Source organism: Catharus ustulatus, chromosome 13 (genome assembly GCF_009819885.2).
Source record: "Catharus ustulatus isolate bCatUst1 chromosome 13, bCatUst1.pri.v2, whole genome shotgun sequence".
NCBI classification, from domain to species: Eukaryota; Metazoa; Chordata; class Aves; order Passeriformes; family Turdidae; genus Catharus; species Catharus ustulatus.
This window is the reverse complement of record NC_046233.1, coordinates 4,253,784-4,266,017: the sequence shown is the minus strand read 5'-3', so window position 1 is coordinate 4,266,017 and position 12,234 is coordinate 4,253,784. Positions and strand designations below refer to the sequence as shown.

Below are 12,234 nucleotides of genomic sequence, written 5' to 3'. Positions count from 1 at the left end.
CAGCCCAAAACATGGAAAACTAAAACTGCAAATCACATCTCTGCACTTCCATGGCACAACCTAATTTAGAACCTCTTGTAAAATCCTTAATTTTAACGGATTCTGGTAAAGCAAAAATAGGCAAGGTTCAGATGGAGGCGACGAAAATGATTAGAGGGCTCAGCAGATGCAAGGCAAGATTGATAAGGGTGGGAGTGTTTAGTTTAGTGAGAGATGAGTAAGAAGGGAGATGATAACAAGTACACAAATTGTGACTTGGCCTGAGAGGGTACATCTGGTGCTTTTGCCATTTCTCATAACGCAAGAGAAAGGGGACATTGAATGAAGTCAGGAAGCAACAGCCACAAAAAAAAAAAAATCAAAGCAGATAAAAGGATTTTTTTTTTTTCCTTTCTTAATACACAACTCATAATTACTCTCTGGAACTTACTGTCACAAGATATCACCAAGGCCAAGAGCATGAGGAGGATGCAAAGAAAGGATTAGACACTTGCAGAGATGGTCATGAGAGCATTTACAGCTACCTTTGAAAAGATAAAAATAGAAATCAAAGTACAAATGTTTATGCTTCAGGGCACGAACCAACCTTTAATTGCTGGAGGATGGTAAGACATTTCCCTCCATGGACAGGTCCTTCATGGGCTTCTGCCCAAGGACTTCAGCCAGGGATGGAGAGATCCCCTGTCCAACAGGATGCAACTGCTCCTGCTCCTCATTCTTTACAGGTACCTCAGTCCTGCACCTCTGATCCCAAAGCCCATTCCTCAGCCCATCCTGAGCCTCCTCAACTCTCAGGAATATTCTGGGCAAGGGGGGCTAGCCACATCCCCCAGCCCAGCCCCTGCCCATGTCACCTGGCCCCAAGCTGCTCATTTCCTCTTTCCTCTTTACATCACATTTAAGTTTCAGGTCCTTATTTTGCCAGCCCTTCCTCTCCCTGCTATTTTGACTGCCATTTTCTTCTCCCTCAGCCCTAAAACCCCAGTTCCAGCCCCTTCCATCCACTTGGGCTCTCCAGGAGGGAGCACAGACTCCCAGAGCCAGAAGGCAAAGCATCCACCTCCTCCTGCCCAGACCACAGACTTGAACACAACTTCAAGATGCCAGGTAAATTCTCCCTTTCTTGCTGTGAGGCCATTCCTCAGAGGAAACCCAGATCCCTGAGGAGGAGGAGGACCCTCCTGCTGATCCAGCACCTGCGGGGCAGCGGCAGTCAGGCGCGATTACGGACTGCGGAGCTCATCAACGCGCTGGAACTGACACGCGACTTGGGCAGACAAAGAGAGATTCTGAAAGCAAGTCAGTCTATTAAATTTATACCTACCTGCACAATGTGAAGCAAACCACATCTCGGTTTCCTTTCATGTGCATGACAGTCTTAACTTGTTTCTTTTAATCCCATAAAAGCAGCTAAAGCATGCAACATGCTTCCCGGAGATGAAGCAAACCTGTATTTTACTTCCTGACAGTGATTTAGTTTATGGGGTGTTGGTTTGTTTTTTCTTTTTTTTTTTTTTCCAGGGAAGATAATGAGCATTGTCCAAAGCTGGTATTATAAAGAAAATACTACACACTACATGCTAGACACCTGGCATTTAAAAGAGAATCCCATAAATTGACACTGTCTGTAACGGACCAAACACAGCTGCAACCCCTCACACTGCACAGACACCAGCACTGGAGGCTGGGAGATCCCAGCATCTCTCGCCAAGGTTTTCTTTGGAAATCAGCACCCTTCTGGAAATTCAAAGCATCTCTCATTTAGTCACTCACACCCCGAGTAGGACCGGGGAGATGACCAGGGCTGTATGACTACGCAATAAATCCAGCAAATCCAAAGGGCCGGAGCAGTAATCCATGGAAACCTTCCAGGCAAAAGGGGGGTTTAAGTGCCTTTAATTCCCAGCTGCAAGCCCAACAAGCTGCCAGAAGGCGGAGACCACTGAACACAAGGGGTTAATGGCCTCACTAAAGAAAATGATACACATAATTTCCTTTTATCATAAAACAATACGTTTATTATTTTCTGTATATCTGTTAAAGGGCATGGCCTTCTGAGTGGAAAACAAAACACAGCTTGGTCACATGTTTATTTGCTTCAGCTACTCCCTTTCCCTTCTGATAAATAATCAAACATGCCATCCAGAAAAAACAAAACCAGTGAGCTGGGAAATTTGATGGTCATCAAATAGACTAAGATACCAAGAAAAGCAGCCCACTGTTCCCACAGAGAGTTTTCTGCCCCACACCTACACTAACATCTGAGTAAATAACTTCAGTCACTCTTTCCATTTTCCCCATGAAATTACTCCTACTGTTAAACAAATTGTCCTTAAGGCAGTTGCAAACACCATTTTTTTTTCTGCAAAGTAGAACAACTTCTGAACATTAAAAAGCCAGACTAGCAATATATTTTCAAAATATGTTTGTTGTACTTGCGGTTTGGCTGAACACACAGCTTGATTTCTCTCTCTCTTGCTCTCTTTTCTAGGAAGATGGGGGTTTACAGCTTAAAATTTTAAAGTGTATTTGGATCTTGGAGAGGCAGGAAAAGCCTCAAGGAGGATGGGTTTTCTCCATAGGGCAGGCAGCATATTTTCCATTTTCTCTTATGTTTCACACTATACGAGCACCACGAATGCTTGCCAAAAAAAAAGTTACCTGCTATTTCAGCGGACTTTTGTGGGGGGAGGGAAAAACCACCAAGAAATATCAAGCAGTTTTTTAAGTCACTTGAACAGAGGAGGAAAAATCCAGCATCCGTGTTGTGACATGGATTACCCAGAGGATCTACACTCTCTTCCAACAACCCCTGAAGACCATTCATACAACAATCATTAATACTGAAAAACTGCAGAGAAAATCCCTCACGTGAGAAGTTAACAACCATTACCCGGCGTGAGCACGCTTTCCCTTTCCTTTTGTAGTACCACAGGTCTAAACAATAGTCATATGAATGAGATAATAGCCATGCTTGTCTCAGCAGCCTGATTTTTATTAGCATGAAATTGGTACAAATATTAGCAAGGCTGGTTTGCATGTGGTGCCAGAGCCACGATGCAAACAATTTGCGGAAAACAAAAAAAGCCACTCGGTGGGTTTGCACCACTTTTGCTGCCCAGAGCAGCAGCCACGCTTCCCTTTCTTGGTGGGGTTTGTTGTTTAGGTATTTTTGGCAGTTGTGCAAGGAGAAGCTGCAGCACCTGGCGAGCAGTGGGGACGGTGGCACACGACTGCTCCCATGCCAGAGGGGCATTGCAAGGTGACAGGTGCCCCAAAAGAGGACTTGTTCCTTGTCACAGTTCTGCAAAGCCATGCCAAAAACCCCACCCTTGTCAACACCGCCATAAACAACCTGAACTGGCTGCTGTTGCTTCAAACCAAAGCAATTCCCCTCTCCTGTGCTCCAAGCTGCCTGCGCAAGGCAGTGCATTAAAAGTTCAGCCTTGCCTGCACGCTCCTTTCCTCTGAGCGCTCGCAGAGAAAATGAAGAGTTTAACAGAGTGAGTTCTTACTGTCTGCCTTTAGATTTCCGTCTTCGCGCTGGAGATGTTTCTGGCTGTTTCTGTGAAGCGGGGGCTGAAGAATGGTAAAAAGATGTTTGAATAAACAGGAAGTGCCGTGCAGCCGGAGCACAGGCTGGAGGGAGACGCTGGAGCACTGCCCTTCGCGGCAGCCACCGGGCTCTGCCTCCACAGTAGCAACCTCTGCTTTTACTAAATGACAAAGAAACCGCAAAGCATTCCTTCCCTAATTCTTCCCTTGCGAAGTGGTGAGATCAGCTGGAGCTCACAGGTAATCTCAAAGTTGGGTTTAGCACTACACCCAGCACAAAAATCTAGTGACTCTGCACTATTAACCCCCCCCATCTGTGAGCAGAAACAGGCAGAACTAATTATGTCCCCAACCATTCCGAACAGCAGCCAGAAGCACACCTCGCTTCTGTATCTAGGCAAATTCAGATTTGCAGGGAAGTCCAGCCAAGCTTGACGTTCCTACCCTCGACAGTGCTGTGACTTGCTCTGGAAACCGGCTCGGGAGGCTGGCCGGGCTGCAGAGCTGTTTTCTCTAACTGCGTGAACTGAAATATAAACAACCGCCCAAAAAACACAACTTGTCTTGGGCGCAGGGACTCGCATTCAGCATCTCCCAAAGTGTAACTTCAGCATTCCGGCAGATGCCACCCCTCCTTCGTCGTCTCCTTCCCTCCCTAAAACAAACTACCTATTTAACTGGAGATGACTAACTAACCGTCTCCCCACCCAATTATCAAAGCCCTGTCTGCTGTCATATTGGTGACATGACACAGATATTGTCAAGAAAAAGTAAACTGGGGCTGGCACTCAAAGGCAGCTCGTGAAGAGATGAGCAGTCGAACAGCCATATTCAATAAAAAAGAGGAACAGGATTCCTTTAGAAAATGTATTGCTGTTGTGGCAACGTGCTGCTGCCACTGAAGGGACTGATTTGTTATTTAGCATGTAGTCTTGGACTGTCTGTCATTCTGGGTGCTAATGCTCTGCTAAAATAACTCATTGGGAGCTGTCAGTGGGATGTTTACATAGGCCCCCAATCTTTTCTTCATACAAGGAAATTTTTTACTGGAATTCATCTTCTTTTGATCTCACATTCAAAGCAACAGCAGCTTGATAGACATGCAAGTCTGAAAGCAAATCCAGACGCTGAAGATAAACCGCCAGAGTATGACAGGCAGGAGCATCTAAAGCTTATAAAAATGAAGAGAACAGCATGTCGTCTGAGTATTACAATAGCAGAAATCAAGAGACATATTAGGTGGAACTGATCAGCCACAAAAACAGTTCAAAAGGCAGATCATAGAAACAGAAGACTAAGCCAGAAAAAAAATAAAATTGGAAAGATCTGCTTTACAGAGGCATCACCTCCTTTCTGAGCACCGCGGCGTTTCCGCTCCAGCATGTAAACTTAGGGGAAAAAAAGAACAGGGCTGGTGCTGTCTCTACTAACTCAGCAGTTCTTACCTTCAACTCACCAATTAATTTGCCGAGTGTACATTTCAATTACATGTTATTCAAAGTGAAATAAAAATAGGACACTGCCAGTCACATCTATAGCCCAGCCCTCCCCAACACCACAGGGATGGGGAATTGGTGCCTCTTCGTTAGGAACTGCCTCCCCCTGCAAGGTGCAAAAGGGGCCCTGGTCTGAGCCCCCGGCACCATTTTAGCCTGTTCATCTTTCCAAGGTCTGAGTCTTGGGATGCTCCTGAGCTCTGCCACTGGTGCAGAAATATTAGTTCAGAAGGTAATTTTATTTAAATTGAATTACATGTGCCACAGAGTCCACAGCTATGTTCCAAAGGCGACACTTGCCGGGAAACAATTGCTGAAACTTTCTCCAGAAACCCATACATTTTTAATTTTTCTTCCCCAAATAAGCTTCTTATTCTAATTGAAGTCAGCAAATATAATGAAAAAGTAATTCTCAAACAATTTTGTACTTAGAGCTATTTGTTAACAAACACTGAACGAGCAGCAGTGTTAGGTTAAAGGGCAGCAGGATTCCACATTATAATTTAGCCTGCGGTTATTTCTGATTAAGAACACCCTCCGGGACGGCAGAGCAAGATCTTCTTTTGCAGCAGGCATAGCTTTTAAAATTAGCCTCTTCTCAATAATAAAACCAACAGGAAAACTGTGGATTTAAAACTGTATTAACCAATTTGAAGTGGTGCAATCAGTTTATGTCTTGCTTTCTGCAAGCCACTGTTCCCTGCCTTAGTTAAGTTTCAAATGTAAAAATGCTGCCTGGATTCTGAAACTGTTGTAAGAAAGTCACCTTCTGTCATGCTTATGTAGCTATCTAATGTGCTAAAGGCTGATTATTTATCTTTAAACTGTACTAGTTTAATCTTTTAAGGTCACCACTAATCTGCTCCAACCTTTTAAAAAATAGCAGCTTTCAAGACTTACTGTTGGAATCACTAAACTCTGAGCTGAATGTCATTGTAAGGGATACATTAGCCAGAGTGAGTGTAGTCTTACAATGTAAACACCAAATATAAATCCCCACCTAAATGAGAAGAAAAATATGATGTCCATGCCAGGAGAAATATCAGTAAATAAGGCCAACGCCGTATTATTTCATACAAATATCATTCCAAATCATGTTGCTATTTCTCTCTCCTCCCCCTCCCTTCCCAGTGCAAAATCTGGGTATAATTTAAAGGACCATTAGGTGTTTTTTCTTTATCTTTTCCCTTTCTCAGCAGCAACTTTGCCTGCCTGCTGCGAAGCCTCCTGACCGCATTTGGAAGTTGTTGTAAAGTCCAAAACCCCCTCATAGGTTATTTGTGTGCATGTGCTACACAGCAGCCTTTTATACTCCTCTTTTGCCTTTTCCCCTAGACTTTTTCTGGACTTGAATGTCACAGTAGACCTTGAATGTGAAATGGCTTCAAGCTAATTGCTTTAATTGCTTGAAGATGTGCAGGCAGGTGAAACCTGATCCCCTTGGCCATTGTAGAGACCAGGAACAACACAGGAATGTTTACATAGTGGTTTGAGTTTAATAGACAGTAGAGCTGAGTTTCAGACAGCTAGCAAAAACACAGCTAATAGGTGACCTCTTAATGTAGTCCTCCTTTTTAAAAACAAAATACAATTTCGTTTTATACAAGGCAGTGTCCCTAAATGCCAAGGTTATCTGCTTGACTTTTTGAGTGAGCATGCACTGCGTTGCACCTGACATTTATACCAGAAACTCTATCCTGAATGCATTTCCCTCTACCTTAAAACAAAAAGCACTTTATGTGTCAGTCACCTTACAAACAGATTAGAGCTGGATGGGGTTTCCTCGTAAGTGCAGTCATTTTAATTTAAAATTGAGTGTTTCTCACCACTGGCATATTCCTTCCCCCTCATCCCCTGGGCACTCCTACCCTCTGGTGGGCACTGGCACAGTCCTTGGAAGGGTCTTCTGTACTTTTACAGCTTTTCCAGAGCTCTTCCTACTTTTCCAGAGCTTCCAGTGCTTTTGCACCACGCTGTTAAGATACAGACTGGCTGCAACACTCTTTTGAAAAGGCACAGTTTGGTTTAACACACGGCACAAATTCAGCAGCTCTTCCTCAGGCAAAACTGCTCCTGACTGAGAACTGCAGCATTCGGGGTCACTGACAATCACGTTTGCTTTCCAAGAATCATGAGGTAAGTAAAACACACTTGAAACCAGCCAAAGACCAGTGAACAGGTACAGCACAAGTGCAGAAAGCAAAGACTGAATTTGGCAACAGCGGTAGCATAAAGGTATTTACTGAAGGTCTAGTCCAAAAAACAAACACTGAAAACAGGTAATACCAAATAGTCACTTTCCTGGCAGGGAAACTTCAAGTTTTGTTGCCAATCCTAAAAAAACACTTAAAATCACTTGTATTGAGAGAATACCAGCTGCGAAATGACAAGTGTTGTATGCCAGACAAAAAGGAATAAATAACATTTATGGAGGAAGGAAAAAGGGAAGGCAAACTGAGACAGGAAGACTGGAAAAAGCACAAACACACCGAGGCAGAGGAGATGAGGCCAAACTAATGTGTATTTGATACGAAAAAGAAAGGAAAGCAGTTCACTGTCACACAGCCTTGCAAATAAAGGGCATTTCCAGTCTGATCTTGGCAGTTCTACTCAAAAAGTTTCAAATTCTCTAGTACTTTTCACTGGAGTTACCAATCCCTTGAACAGAAGCAAACAGAAGCAGGGGGGAGGCTGCTCCAGCCACTCTGGATGCAAACTGTGGCTCCCAGGAAGACAATAGATGCTGGCTGCTCTGCTCTACCTTGCCTGCTATTCCCAATCCTCTGAAGCAAATGAGTAACTGATCTTAAATAATACAGAACAAAGGGAACAATAGGAGCTGGAAAGCAAGCTGGGATACTTGGGAACATGCCTCTTTCTTTTGAGAGAGAATCTCGCCGGCACACATGCACACAGAGTTATAGAATCACAGAAGTTGTTGTCCTGTGCTATCCATCCCCCCCAGCCCATCACCTCCTTAAAAGCTCAAATTCCAGCCACTGTGAGGTTTTAATAGAATTTTTTTTTTTTCTGTACGGCCTGAAAGATTAAGAAAAAAGGAGAAAGTTCGGAATAGGAGGAGGAAAAAAAAAAAAAAATAGGACAGTGTCAATTTAAAGATTTAGTATAAACTAGTCCAAGCCTGTGGGAGGAACGCTAAGTGGAAAAAGTAAACATGGTCCCCCCAAGAAGCTCCCCTGGAAGCTGAGCAGGCAGCCAGTGCCTGGTACCCGCTGCCCCGCGCCCAGGGAGGTCAGCCCAGCTATGCTAAACTGACAGGTTCAGTTTACAGCAGGCCAGCACTTTGTTTGGATATACTGGCCTTGCTCACCGCCAGCTTAACAACAGATGGCTCGAAAACTTTCATTATGTTGCAGAGGGCTGAACTGCAAACAATCGGGAAAACTGTGAAAAGTTTAACTCCCTGCGAGCCGAGCGGGGAAGCGATGCCCTCGCCAGCCGGCGTCTCCTCCCGCCCCGGCCATGGGCGCCTTTAAATTAATTAAAGCGGGATGGGATGATTAATCATACCTGCACACGGTCCTGGGGATGCCTGGGAAAAAGAATTTGCGATTTGACAAGGTCATTTCAATAAAAGTAGCATTCCAGGAGAAAATGGACTTTGACGGATTGCAAAGCTGATTTTAAACCTTCCTCAAGCCTCTGGCTCTAGGAAAGTTATAGAAAGTTTCTGCAATAATCCTCTAATCGGGGTTTATCAGGAGCTTTCTGATGAGAGTTCTTCCATCTACAGAAACAGAGCCTCTGTCCCTCATATTCCCACTTCAAACTTTCACCCTCCATGGCAAGAGAAGGCCACCAAATAATCTAGCACGCAGATCTGAATATGATTTATCCAAATCTGTGTATAATTTAAATATTCATCTAAGTGATTTGATTCATATGCACCCTAATATCTTTTAATGCTCTAAGGCAGGCTATAAATGCACCTTCCGAGGTTTAATTCAATTGACAGACTTACATACATCTCATCACTGAAAACGCATTATTTTATATTATTCAAGAAATGAACAAATCTGTTTTCCACAAATGTATTTTAAAAGCAACTCTTTCCTGTTATTGAAAGAAAATTGTGTTTATTACTCCTTTAGCATAGTGTAAACTCATAAACGTCAACAGAGAGTACAAGGAAAACTGTCAACTAAATATTGTTTCCTTCATGAGCTGCTCTTCCAAGTCAATTACGCCTTTCAACTTCTGGGGCATTGTATGATAAACTGGCAGTAAAAATCATTCACATTAATATACCATGGTGCCTTGCCTGCAAAAGGTAATTAAAGAAGTAAATGACTCATAAGAATAGACATATTAGCTGCAAAATGAAAGGCAACTGAGCTGCCACATGAAAATATGTACCATTAAGATACTGCATTTTCATATTCCTGTAATCAGCTTCAGTAGACTAATGCTTATTTAATCCAGTTCTCGCCTAAGTCCATCAACAACTGTTTTTTGCTGTTTTCTCCTTGACTGCACATTATGTGTGCAGGTTTGGAATAAATACTGCAATAAGATTTTTGCATAGTCAATTGAAGAACAGGTTTTTTATCTTTTAAAAACTATTTTTCTTTCCCACCAAGAGGAATACAGCAGAGAAGGATAGCAAGAAACCCCACATTTCGATACGCTTTGAGTGAAATACACACCCTGGTCTAGTATTAACAATATTATTTGTGAAACACAGCAGGAAATCAAGCCCCATCTTCCAACTTTCCTGTTCTTCATACAGGAAAGGTTGACTTGTTAATGCATGTTTTCATGAGGGTTAGAAAAATTAGGCAGGCTTTATTAAGTCTTTGACAAAAGGTGGGGCAAGGAGAGGAATGGGCACTGCTGGATTTGTGGAGGAGATGGAGCTGCAGGCTGGGGAGCCACAGGGACATCACCCCAACAATCTGCTCTGCCCAGCCCAGCCTCAGCTGACAGGACCCAAACTCCAAACCCACACAGGCACCATCCTGGCCTCCCACCTTGGCAGCAGGACCGCCAAGCTCAGCACAACATGCTCCTGATTTTTGGGAAAGGTCATTGCTGGGAGCTCACCCTGCAGTGCACATCTCAGCCCAGCCTGTTTCTGCAACCACCACATAAACCAAGGCCTTTTGGTGAAGGGTCTTGGGTCAAACTTCACAAGTCCATCCTTCTCCTCCCAAGAAGGCAGCAGGGAGATGGTGAAACTCAGGGAACAAAGTACAGTTGCCTCCAAAAGAAAACACCCGGCAAAATACTCAAACATTTTTAACTCTCCCTGTTTGTGAGCAGTAATTAAAATATTCTTTTCATCACAATAATAGCTCTGTAAGGCCAAGATCCAAACTGCTTTTGACTGCACAGCTCTCACGATTATTTCATTTTCTAAAGTATGGGGTGGAGTGAACTCCAGTATCTCAGCGATTGCCACGGTACTCTTGTTGACAAATGCTGACTTTCCTAAACGGGCAGACACCGAGTATGTACCATCCATCCTTTATTTATTGTGCCCGACACAGGTTTATCCTTGCAAAAAGAGATTTTTCAATAAAAATCTTCACACATTGCTTCGCAACCTGCATTATATGTTGCTTATTTATCACTATCAGTACGAAATAGTGTAAGACTGAAAATGTAGGATCAATCATTATTTAAACTGTATTATTGCTTCTCCATTTGAGCAGACATCACTTTGTACCCACAATTAATGAGCTCTAGTCCTTTTTCTAATTAAGGAACAAAGGTTCTTGTGTGCAGAGTATAGAGTGACACTGTCTAGAGAACACACATTCAAATAGAAGAGAATCCTTCTAATTACCTTACAATAGGATTTTTCATATCCAGGAACATAATAGGATCAAGAAATTAGAGCATTTCCAACAGCATTTACAAATAAGTCATTACAAAACACTGTTAAAAGATAATAATGCATCCTGAAAACAAGGGGACCTTATGGAAACTAGTGCCTAGCACTTTGGTATTTACAGAATTAACCTTTGAGCATTGATACAGGGAAAATGCAGTGCAGAAATTATTTTATAGATGTGTATACACAGAGATAAATCCGAAAAAAACTGAGGAGTCAGCTATTAGAGCCTAAACCACTTCAGGCTCACACAGATTAGGATCCAAACACGTAATTAAGAAAGTCAGAAAGGTAACCTCGCTTTATCCAGTAATTAGGGCTGTTAGAAATCGGATACTGTCTCTTAAAAGTGTTACAAATACACGGCACTACTAAATAACCTGCACTGCTGGGAAAGTATACTCGCTATCAAGGGCAAAGCTGCTATACACTGAGGTAACAGTAAATGACAGACTGTTGTTCAAGTCCATTAGCTGCTATGTGATAGGAGCACATTCACTAGCACACGACCTGTGAAAAATCTTAGATCTCTTTAAATCTTTGAATTGGATTGCTGCATTAATTCTTAAGAACTGCAATCCTTCAACCAAGTCAAATTACCCTCATTAACAGGGGAAAAACTGCCTCTGCAATAAGTTAAAAAAAAGAGATATTTATTACCTATAATCACTTTCACGTACTTCACCTGGAAGTGTGACAAACTGGGACAACAACTTCCAGAGGCTGGCACCAGTTCAGCTGCTGGTGGGGCCGGGGTGGAGGGGACGTGCCGTGCACGTGTCACCCGCTGCGCCTGTGCGCGCTCCTGCGCCGACATTCTGCGTGAATACGCGTGCTTCTTGGGGAAAAACCTCAATGAATGTTCTAAGAAAAGAAAAATCACTAAGAATAAGCACAGGCACTGAAGCGATCTGTGTGTGTGCCACTGAAATAACCGCAAAAGAGGAGGGGAAATTCTTCAGTTATTCAAGGCTTGATTAGAACACTACTTCATAATTAGGCATGTTACAAGTATTGTCATCAACCAGAAAATTCATGTACTAACTCAAAGGTCTCACAAGCTGGCTCAAGCCTTCTATTCATTAACAACATCTGCTATTAATGTTTAACCCTCATAAACTTGCACCAAACATTCAGCATTCAACAAAGCTTAAAAATAAATATTTTGTTGTGCTGTTTTATTCGCGTGGCGATCTGCTCAGTTCTTTGGGTATCAAGAACCACTGCAACAGACAGAGAGATAATGGACAAATATTTGGTCTTTGTTGGAAAGAAGATACTCCTTTCTTCAGTCACTGCTTTTCTGCACTTCAGATGCTACAGCTC

General features: G+C 43.0%; 1 protein-coding gene across 9 annotated transcripts in view; it reads right to left on the bottom strand.

The window, feature by feature from the left end:
- Nucleotides 1-12,234, bottom strand: part of FOXP1 (forkhead box P1) — a 379,323-nt gene that overhangs the window by 120,636 nt on the left and 246,453 nt on the right. Inside the window, exon 1 of one of the 9 annotated variants that reach the window (XM_033071485.1) lies at nucleotides 3,516-3,566. The exons of the other annotated variants lie outside the window; for them this stretch is intronic. The gene's annotated coding sequence lies outside the window, so the exon portion shown is untranslated. Of the gene's footprint in view, nucleotides 1-3,515; nucleotides 3,567-12,234 lie in introns of those variants that run through there. 9 annotated transcript variants of the gene reach the window in all.